The sequence below is a fragment of the Mus caroli genome, unplaced genomic scaffold, assembly GCF_978045245.1.
Source record: "Mus caroli unplaced genomic scaffold, Mus_caroli_1 scaffold_7, whole genome shotgun sequence".
NCBI classification, from domain to species: Eukaryota; Metazoa; Chordata; class Mammalia; order Rodentia; family Muridae; genus Mus; species Mus caroli.
Window position 1 is genome coordinate 60185710 of NW_028227262.1, and position 11229 is coordinate 60196938.

At 48.9% G+C, this 11229-nt stretch overlaps 1 long non-coding RNA gene across 1 annotated transcript; it reads right to left on the reverse strand.

Annotated features, from left to right (window-relative positions):
* Positions 1–780: 780 nt before the first annotated feature.
* On the reverse strand, positions 781–10162 carry LOC147003920 (uncharacterized). The gene is made up of 3 exons (XR_015047507.1): positions 10103–10162; positions 7238–7306; positions 781–1210 (listed from the first exon to the last, which is right to left on the reverse strand). It is a non-coding gene; the product is annotated as an uncharacterized LOC147003920 (long non-coding RNA).
* Between the last annotated feature and the right edge of the window lie 1067 nt (positions 10163–11229).

The following is an 11229-nucleotide window of genomic DNA, read 5'->3' on the forward strand; positions in this document are numbered from 1 at the left end:
ATATACACGATTTCAGGGGTACAGCATCACCCCATTTCCCTGAGGGTATAAGATTCCTGGGAAAGCCTTATGCTGCAAGTTCAAGCCAGTCACCATTGCAGCATGGATGGGGAGGGGGCTCAGGAGGCTCCACCCCCCAGCTAAGTTGCTGGTGGTGAACGATGGTTGCTAGGGAGGAAGAGCCATTTTTCTGCAGTAGGTTATCCATACTCTAGTGGATGACCCCACAGTCATGCATTTGCAGGCTGTATGACAGATTTATAAAAAAATAAGAATAGAGAGAGGAAGTGGGAAGGGGAAGTGTTAAGGGGGGAGTCTAAGAAAGAGTGATATATATATATATATATATATATATATATCCACTAGGCCATAAAAAATATTTTTTCAAATAATAAACCCAGGAGGGACAAATAGTCTAATGGTTAGTGTTAACTGTCAATTTCACCAAATCTAAAGCCATCTGGGGACCTAGGATGTGTTCGTGCTTCTGATTTTGGGTGTGGCAAGACCAGCTGTAAGTGCCGGGTACCTGGTTTCCTGGCTGGGATGAACTGGAACCTAAACTGTGAGAAAGAATAAACCTTTTCAACTGTAAGCTTTCTCCTCCTCAGGGGAAACAAACATAGCCAGGGAGGGCCGACACCAAGGGACACCAGTCACCAAGGGATGTAGGCTAAGAACATGGGGGCCCTGAATGACATGAAGCACGGGACTATGTTGGCCACGGGGATGAAGGTAACATAGGGGTAGGTAGCCATGGCAGCCCAGTACCCATAAACTATAGGTGGCCACTGGGCCATCCCCGCTGGCACAGGGACTACTGGAGTCAAGGTGGGATACAGGTTCATGGCAGCCCCTGTTTCTTCACTTTGGCTGAAGTATGTCTGTAGAACCAGTTCCTCAGAGGGTTCCTGCCACTCCTGGAAGGCTGCCTGTGAGTGGCTGCCTGTCTCTGCCCACTGCCACTGTCTCTGCCTCTGCCTCCACCTCCGTCTCTGCCTTCCAGGGTAAGCTCTTTGTTCTTCGTCGTTTCCTCTACCAGCATGACGTCCTACAGCTCTGACTGGATCTGTGGGCTCTGTGGGCTCAGACCTCTGCGAACGTACATAAGCAATGGGTCTGGCAGGCTGGCCTGACTCTTTAGGCTCATTTACTTCCACTGGGTCTTGTTGATCCACACGGGGATCACCTTGCTCGCCAAGTCGCTCATCTGAGTTTGGAGAGAAACAGACAGTGAGAACAGGTCTTGCTCAGCTTCTCCAGACAACCCATGGCTGGGGCGTTATAGCCCCATTTTACTGGTAGATAAACTGAGTCTGAAACTCAATAGGGAGACTGAGTTTGATATGGTGTGTCTTCCCGATGTGCATCAGAAGGAGGAGTCCACATGCACACACACAAAAACACATACGCTTACATGAAGGGGCTGTCACTCAGTGGGGGTGGCAGATCAGCGGCAGCATGGAGAAACCGCTCTAAGTTGGAAGGCTCAAGATTTACGTCATGCCTGTTTGTAGAGAGAATCTCTTATACTGAATGGAGCATCACCTGTCATTAAAAGTGCTTTTGGCCTATTATCCTATGCAGGGAAAAGGAAAGTAGAGGTTCCAGTACAGAGAGAGGAAGTCTGGGGAATACTCAGGCATGAGAAGCTCCACCCCAGACATAGAAGATGGTGGTTCTGTGAAATGGAGGGCCAGGTAACCAGCCACGTGGCAGAACATAGAGTAAATGGGTTATTAAGATACGAGCTAGTCAGGGACAGAGCCAATGCTATTGCCTCAGCATTTATTCATATATACTAAGTGTCAGAGTTATTCGGGGGAACTTATGTGCAAGTGGGAAAGCTTGCAGTTGGCACCTCTATGCATGTTTCCTTTTTCTAGAAACTTCTGGTTGTTACAAGGACTGAGTCACTATAGGTGTTTAAACTGATGCCAGGCCAGGAAAGTCTTCTCGTCCACACACTGGGATGGTTGGACAGAGGAAACATGGGCCATACACCATGGTGAGAGGCAGTGAACAGGCACAGGCCTAGCAGTTAGAAGACAGCTGGGTGCATGCAAAAAGCTCCCAGGCGAGGCTGAAAAAGCTCCTGGAGAAAGCTGAGAGCAACAAGGATGCAAAGCTCTAGGAATGGTAGTTGGGTAGCTGTGGTAGTTTGGATGAAAATGGCCCTCATGTCTCATAGGCATTATTTGGAAGGATTAGGACACATGGCCTTGTTGACACTGGGGATGGGCCTTGAGGTTTCAAAAGCTCGAGCCAGGCCCAGTGGCTCACTCTCTCTTCCTGCAGAACTCTCAGCTCCTTCTCTAGCACCATGTCTGCCTGCACTGTTTCCATACTTCCCTGCCTTGTCGATAATAGATAACAACCTCTTAACCTGTAAGCCAATGCCAATGAAATGATCTCTTTTATAAGTGTTGCTGTGGACGTGCTGTCTCTCCACAGCAATTCAAATAGTTGCTCATCAGGGAAGGGGCAGTTCTTAAAGCAGCAGCCCTAAGCTAAGCCAGTTATGCTATCCTGAGGTCGGTCAGAGGGGGCGGGGGCCACTGAAGATGCTGAGGGAGGAGCAACATCCTCAGGTGGTGGGCTTCAGAAAGGAGGCCAGAGGGAAGTACGCATACAGGAGGCAGGGCAGTGCCACCAGACAGCAAGTTCAAGAAAGGCACTGGGAACAGAGGCAGCGGAGACACCCCTATCACCACCACAGGCAGTCCCAAGTAACCTGCTGGCACTCTGGAAGAGGGATGACTGGGGATCCCCGTCCCTAAGGTAGAGCTAAGGTGAGAACATCCACTCAATATCAGGTTTGTAACTGAGGTACATGGACATCCAATAGTTCTGCAGCCTGGAGCTCAATGAGGTCTGTTTCCCGGACAGTACGTGAAGGGAGGAGTGGTCCACCCTGATCCATCATCCCCATGACTGGTAGGGAGAATGGATATACAGGGGTAGCCTCTTAGAGGAGCCAAAGGTCCATGTTGCCAACCTCTAGGGAAGCCAGAGCAAAGGCCCTTTCCAAACCAAGAAGGGAGGGAATGCTTGGGTGGGCATGAAGAGGGTCCGGAGTCTGAGAGCAGTGCCCTCCTAGTGGAAGGTGCTGTGGAGTCCTGAGCAGCAACGCTGGCTGAACAGATAGAGCCACTGGGGCCAGCTGTGGAAAAGCTACCGCTGAGAAACTCGGGGGGGGGGGGGGCGGTGCAGGGTCAGGGAGGGATGTGGGAGGTGGGAGAAGAGCAGACAGTGAGAGCAGCTGGAGTAGGGCTAGGCTGGACTGGGCTGGGCTTCCCACTAGGCTGGCCCAGCTACCATGGAGGCAGCAGGATATGCCCAGAAGCAGCTGACTATCACCGCAGAGCTCACATACAGGTGTTTCTGTGACCATTCCACAATCATTAAAGACAATTAAAGAACAGGCTGGAGAGGTGGCTCAGTGGTTAAGCACCGACTGTTCCTTCCAGAGGTCCTGAGTTCAACTCCCAGCAACTACATGGTGGCTCACAACCATCTGTAATGGGATCTGATGCCCCCTTCTGGTGTGTCTGAAGAGAGTGACAATGTACTCATTATAAAATAAATGACTGCATCTTTAAAAAAAAAAAAAGGAAAGGAAAGCTCAACCCTCCGTGAATTATCTGAGGTTTGTCTGCAGACCATCCGCGGGAGATGGTGGGATGTGGTAAGTGCTCTGTGATGGTCTTGTGCTTTGTGGCATATTAATGGTCCTGTTGGCAGTTTCTCTGACCCCACTTTCAATCAGGGACAGGGGAAACAGGAAGACGACACAGAACACACACACACTGAGAGCTTCAAGGCATGTCTGGGGACTCAGAGTGGACATCACAGGTGAAGAGCTTTTTGACCCACGTGGCTTTCCAGTGCCTCTTGCACCACCTCTCCACACCCAGACTCAGCTCACTGTGGACACAGGGCTGCTTCTCGAGCATCACAGAGAGCAGACGTCTAGGGGTTCACTGACCCGAGGGACACAATAAGCACGTGCCAGAGTGGGGGTAGAGACACCAAGCAGGGAACACGCCTTCTGATTTCATGATCCTATGTGAACCACCTTCCTGCTTTATTGACTTAGTGTAACCCCTGGGCCTGGAGTAGGGAGACTAACGACGGACAGCCGAGCTGATGGATTCCAGAAACTCAGAGGTCACTTCAAACTCACTAGGAAGGAAATATGCAACCAAATAGAACACATGGGAAAGGGGCTGGAGAGAGGGCTCAGCAGTTAGTGAAGAACACACGCTGCTCTTCCAGGGCATCTGAGTTTGATGCCCAGAACCCACACCAAGTGGCTCACAAACACCTGCAACTCTAGCCCCGGGGGACCTGTCCTCCAAGGGAACCCCCGCATAGCATACTCACACAGACACACACATACAATTAAAAACTAATAAAAACAATTCTTAAAGAAACCACCGGCAATTCAATTCACAAGAGAAAAACGAAGGGTCAGAGATGTTATCTATGCACAGAAGATAACCTCAGACTGCAGCAACAAAGACTAAAAAGACGAAGGACAGTGTGTGAAGACTGCAGCTCAGGAGAATGCAGTGGAAATTGACAAGTGTTAAGTCTCTCTAGAAAAACTTCCAGGTAGAGGTACTTGGTCTGCCAGAGCAAAGGCCACTATATCAATAAAGACTCAGACTGCTTGACCTGTGACACAGGCCTGTCATGCCTGGTACCCAGGAGGCTGAGGCAGGAGGATCCTAAGTCCAATGCCTGCTCTGCCTGGACTACAAAGTAAGTACAAGGTTACCCTGGGTAACTCAACAGGAATGGGTCTAAAATAAATAAAAATGGGCTGAGGGCATAGCTTAGTAGTAGAGCACTTGTCTAGGATGTGCAAGGCTTAAACTTCCATCCTAGTACTGTGATACATTCTCTCTCTTCCCCTCCCCCTCTCCCTCCCTTCCTCTCTCTCACACACACAAACTACATAGATGTGTGCACACCTTTAATCCCTGCTGTACATAGTGAGCTCAAGACCAGATAGTGCTTCTTCTTCTTCTTTTTTTTTTTTTTTTTGGTTTTTCAAGACAGGGTTTCTCTGTGTAACCCTGGCTATCCTGGAACTCACTTTTGTAGACCAGGCTGGCCTCGAACTCAGAAATCCGCCTGCCTCTGCCTCCCAAATGCTGGGATTAAAGGCATGCGCCACCACCACCCAGCTTCAGATAGTACGTAATGGACCCTCCCTGCTCCATACCTCAAAATAAAATAAAATAAACAACCAACCCTAAATTCTCTATGTAGACAAAAGACCAAAACTAAAGGAAAAGAAGAGAAATCCCAGAAGCAGACATGTATCTGAGGAGATTTTTGTCCCCAGTAGACATGGTCTTAAAGAGCACCTGAAGATACTCTCTGAGAATCCACGGCCTCAAAATACTCCAAAGATTGCATCTGGGGCTCCCTACTTGATAACCCAACCATGTAAATTCAGGGAAACCCACAGGGCACATACCCTGCCCTCGGGCTCAGCAGCAACTGAGGATCAGTACAAGTGACCAAGCATGAGACCAGAAGCAAATCAACCAAACAGGAAAAGATGCCTCAGATGAAACCTCCCCCAATCTATAATTAATACCTTTAGATATAGGAGAATAAATTATACCCACGAATCAATTACAGGATACTTTCACAAAGAACATCCAGAAAAAAAATTTTTTTGAAATTAAAATCTCCATGGAAATCTTAGAAGGCAACACTGAAGAAATGTCCCCAGAAAGAACAAAACTCCAAAATGATGAAAGAGAGAGAATAAAGTATAAGAATATCAAAGGCAAGTGTCTGTTGGGGAGGGGAGGGCTAAAAATCTCAAAAGCAACACAAGAATCTGGAAGATAAAACATCTCAAACATTTTGAGGGAAGTGGATTTCCAACCTAAGTTCACTACCCAGCTAAACTAGCCTGGGATTCAAGAACAATAGAGTAAAAACGCTCTCAGCTATAGGAGTTGTAAAATAGCCCACTCACTTTTCCTCAAGTCCATGTTTCACCATGTAGGCCATCTATACCAGCATTAAACTTTCAGTCATTCCTTCATGCCTTCATCTCCCTTCCAAGTGCTGGGTTTACAGGCATATGCTCTCAAGCCTGGCTAAATAAATTCCTTTTATACCATTTGTTTTTATCAGGAGGCTGAACAGATAAAGTACAAAAATAAAATAAAGTAAAATATAAGAAAGTAAAAATGATGTGGGGATGGAATGGGTTAATATCCAAAAGGAAAAAGTAAGGGGGTCCCGGATGGTGAAGGAGACCCCAGTTTGCAGCTTGAAAGCAGGCACAGCTTGGCTCATCCAGTTTGGAGCCAGCCTTGAAAAGGTGAAATCGGGGAGCTGCAGAACTTGATTGTGTTTTACGGAAATATGCAGGGAAAGTTTTGAGAGTGGACCACAGATAAGCTTGTAATAACCCAGGTAAGCTCTACAAGAGGGGAAGAGGACGCTCTTATACCTCAGGGCTCTGTAGAGCCAGGGTGGAGCCTACATGGGTGAGCAGGATGATGGTGTCATGTGGAGGTACATATTAGTCTCCTAGGGGGTAGACAGCAAAGTCTAAGACAGAAAGAGTTACTTAATGAATAAGGCTACAGGCCTGAGGTTGTAGCTCAGTGGGCAGGGGCCTTCCTTGGCATACAGAGATCCTAGCTGTAACCTCCAGTACCAAAGAAAGAAGAGGGCAGGGCATGGTAAGACATAGCTGCAATTTTAGCACTGAGGAGATAGAGGCAGGAAGACCACCCTAAATTCAAACTCAAGATTAGCTTTGGCTAGAGTGAGGCCTTGTCTCCAAAATGAGTGAGAACAGATCCCAAAAGAATACTTCACACAGAGCAGGTGTGAGGGCTCAGCAGGTGCTGGTGTGTGGGGCCACGCCTGATGAGAGGGCCCGACAGATGAAAGTACTTTTTGCCAAACCTGGTAACATGTGGGATCCTGGGCCCCACATGGTGGAAGGAGAGAACCAACTGCCTCAAGTTGTCCTCTGACTTCCACACGCGCTTTGTGGTACATGTGCAACCCCTGCCCCCAATTTTAAAGAACCACTCACACAGATGCGTTTGGCTCTAGGGCGTGAGAAACTGAGAGGGGGGCAGTGCTGTGATTCACAGTAAGCTCTATACAGATACTGAGGCCGTACAACACCCAAAGTCAAGTGAAACCTGGGAAAACTGTTCAAAGTAGTGACGGGCATTGACAATACCTTGATCGGGCATCTCAGAGGGAAGCTGACTTGGACTTGGGCCTTCTGCCATAAGGTCTCCGTCAGATTCTGCATAGAGGATGGGAGAGACAGTCAAGGAACTGAAACCACACATAGCCCTGAGTGGACACTGCCTGCCAGGTATCTGGGTAGAGCTGCTGGCCCCAAGCAGAGCACACTGGAGAAGGCATGGAGATCCAGTGGTCTTTGATCCCCAAACCATTTACAAGGGTTTTAGAGACGGCACTTATTGTGGTAACATGAAAGCATTAGCCATGGGAATGGACATCACCTGGAAAGGAAGAAGGGGAAATAGGACTGGGACAAGCTGGGGACAGAGATCTGCACCCAGATTCTATCCTCATCTGATGTAGGGTCAATCCTTCCCTGGCCCATGATGCACACCTGGCTTCCTGATTCGCAACTTGAGCTGACACTGGAGTCTGAAAAGCTGTTTCTTGGCTGGTATTGCCTGAAAGTCTTGGAGATTCTTTTGGAAAAGGAGGTGTTAGCTGGAGGTCTCAGAGGCTGAAGTCAAGGTTACCTCTGGCCTCAGAAGTTTCACGCCTCCTGCTCGAAGAACAACTGCTCTTATAGGGTTCCGGGAGTGGGCAAGGCCTATTGGGTGGGGCTAAGCTTGATTCTGCAAGTTCATTGGACCCTCTTAGGTCTGTCAAATAGGCCCTACCAGATGAAGAGGTAAATGCATAGAGGTAAATGCTGAGTGGGTTAATCAGATCACCCTCAGAAAAAATTTAGCTTAAGTAAGTGAAGGGAACAGAAGGAGTACTGGGGTGACAGGGTGGACCCAATCAGCTATGAGGGGCTCAGGGAGGGATGTGTAGGCTGAAAGGGGAAGGGTTTGCTAGGTTACCAGGCTACAGAGAGGAAGAGAGGGAAAGGGGAGAGAGAAGAATCCTGGCTTATGCCAGGATCTGGAAGAAACTGGGTCCAGGATAGAGGATTGGTGCCAGGCTGAGGGGTAGGCATGTGGGTCACAGAGAGTGTGCTCATCTCACCCTGTTCCGGGGGCCTTGGGGACAGTAACAATGGAGTTGACAGATGAGACATTTGGAAGTCAGCCTCCTGCCTGCACTCTAGAGCTTAGTTCACTTGGGAGCTGCTGAGCCTCTGGTGGTACCTGGAGTTTTGGAAGGCCAGTAGGTGGGGATAAGTAGGCAGAAGCCTAAAGAAGAGAGAAGCATAGGTTGAATGGCCAAGGCTGGTGATGGTACAGGTTGCCCTTCCACAGGAAGGAGAGTAGCCTACAGGTTGGAGGCACAGAGGATCAGACAGCAAGAGGTACCAGCAAGATAGCTTAGTGGATATAAAGGCATTTGCTGCCAAGCTTATATCCTGAGTTCAACCTCAGGTTCCACGTAGTGAAAGGAGAAAACCGACTCCCAGAGCGTCATCCTCTGACCTCCCAGTGCACAGCGGTGCTCAAACACCCACCTGATCAAACACATTCATGTGGAAGATGAATGAATTTTTTAAAAAGCCTCTAGGACTGTGACGCCATTAGAAACCCAATGAGTCTCATCATGCCACCAGTGGAAAGGGTGAGTGATAGGGCTGCCAAGGGTAGGAGCCCCGGGACTAGTCCTCAGCACCGCCAGAACAGGAAGAGGCCAAATGCAAAGGCACTGGAGTGGAGGAACAGAGTGGAGGGAGAAAGAAGGGAGCTGGAGCGCTCATCAAAAATACTTCTCTGAGTAGCGCTGCAGGGATGTGACCAGGAAGCCTTTTCACTTCATTGTTATGGTGCTAAGGAACAGAAGCCTCTTGGAAGACCTGCGAGCTACGGTCTCAACCCTTGCAAACATTTGAACCTTGACCTCAGTAGCCAGGGTCACGCACGTGTTTCACCATGGCAACCTCCAGCTAGACTTTATTCTGTTGTTTTCTTGTTGACTTAAAAAAAAAAAAACACTTTTTTTTTCAATATAAAATGTGCCCTTTTCAAGCACACAATTCACTGGGTTTGGTAAACACATGCAGGTAACCCAACCTTAAGACAGGATCTCCTTCACATCTTCAGACAGCTCCTCTGGCTCTCTGCAGCCCTTCTGGCCTTGTAGCTCAGCTGCTTCTTATCACTGTGGGAACTCTGAAAAGTGGGCTCCGCGCCTTCAATTGCTTTAAACTGGGCTACTTCTTTCCCTCCCTCAGCCCCTGCCCAGGGTCTCAAGTGGCCCAGGATGGTCTTGAACATGTGGAGAAAAACCTTAAACTCTGACCCCCTGCTCCCACCTTCCTTGCTGGTATTTCAGATGCATCACCATGCCAGGTATGCTGTTTTGAACAAGATGGCTCCCATAGGCTCATATAGTGAGTGCTTAGTCACTGGGGAGTGGAACTCTTGGACAGGATTGGAAGGATCAGGAGTGTAGGCTTGTTAGAGGAGGTGTGCCACTGGGAGTGGGCTTTAAGGTTTCAAAAGCTCAGGCCTAGTCAGGCTCTCCCTCTCTATCCCCCTTTACTCTTCTCCTCCCTCTCTCCCCTCTCCAGATCTCAAAAACTTCTTCAGTGCCATGTCTGCCATGCCTCCTGCCATGATGATAATGCACTAACTCTGAAACTGTGGCAATCTCCAATTAAATGCTTTCTTCTGTAAGAGTTGCCTTGGCCACAGTTGTCTCTTCACAGGAATAGAACATGAAGACACCTGCTCGTGCAGTGCTGGCAACCCAGGGCCTCTGGCACGCTAGGCAGGCACTCTCTCTAACAACTCATCCACCTACTGGGTCCCTGGTTTTCTTTTTCCTCAACCTTTCCTTCTGCAGTACTGGAAATTGAACATAGGTCATTTTTCTTGTTTGCTTCCCTGGTTGATCTCCCTCTCCCTCCCCCTCCACTCCTTACCTTCTCTGTTTTTGTTTATCTGTCTGTCTGTCTGTCAACTTGACACAAGCTGGAATCAATCACCTGAAAAGAAGGAGCCTCAATTGAGAAAATGTCTCAATCAGACTGGCCTGTGGGCAAGTCTGTGGGGCATGTTCTTGATTAGCAATTGATGTCGGAGGCCCACACCACTGTGGGCAGTGCCATCCCCTAGCAGGTGGTCCCAGGTTTTTTAAGAAAGCAGAATGAGTAAGTGAGAATCAAGCCAGGAAGCAGCATCTGGTCCCCTGTCTTCCATCCCCTGCCCCCATAGTCCCTGCTTCAGTTCCTGCCTCCCGGTTCTGGCCTTCATTTCTTTTGATGATGGGTGCTATGCAGAAATGTAAGCCAAATAAGCTCTAACCTGGCCAAGTTGCTTTGGTTAGGATGTCATCACAGCAACAACCCCCCCATCCCCTTTTCTCTCTCTCCCTCCCCTTTTCTTTCTTTTCTCTCCCCCCTTTCTCTCCTTCTCTTATTTGTTTTCCCTCCCCTCTCTCTTTGAGTTTGTTTGATGCTATGTGATTCAGGTGGGCAAGGGACTGGAGGCAGAGTTGGGGTAACAGGTGACCCACCACACCCCTTATCTTTTCTTAACTTTGTGTGTGTGTGTGTGTGTGTGTGTTGGCTCCCCAGGGTTCTATGTGCCTTCCTCAAAAGCTCACATACAATGACTGCTCTTTGGTCAGTGATCCCATGTTAGCATGGTTCGAGTCCCAGGGGAATTGATCTTGTGCTGACAGGTAGTAAGCTGAAACCCCCATCTGGGCAGCTTTCCTGGTTTTCCCCATCGACACTTTTTCTATCCCACAGTCTCCCATGTTAGAGGAGGCTCCCACTGTCTATAGCAGTCTCTCAGACTGTCCTTAGGCGGTGACCTTGACAATGATGAATGTGGCCAGGCTTAGGGACGTTATCCTGGAATGGAATTTACTTGGGTGTCTCTCATAGACTGGGAGGGGGGCTGTGCTTATGTGAGGACTCTGCCATCACCTTCCCAAGGTCCCACGCTACCCAGGCTGCATACCACCTGACTGAGGCAGAGCTTGCGAAGCCCCTCCCTCACCAAGAAACCCTTCTCTTTCTATTCTGTAACTGGGGAAGTCACT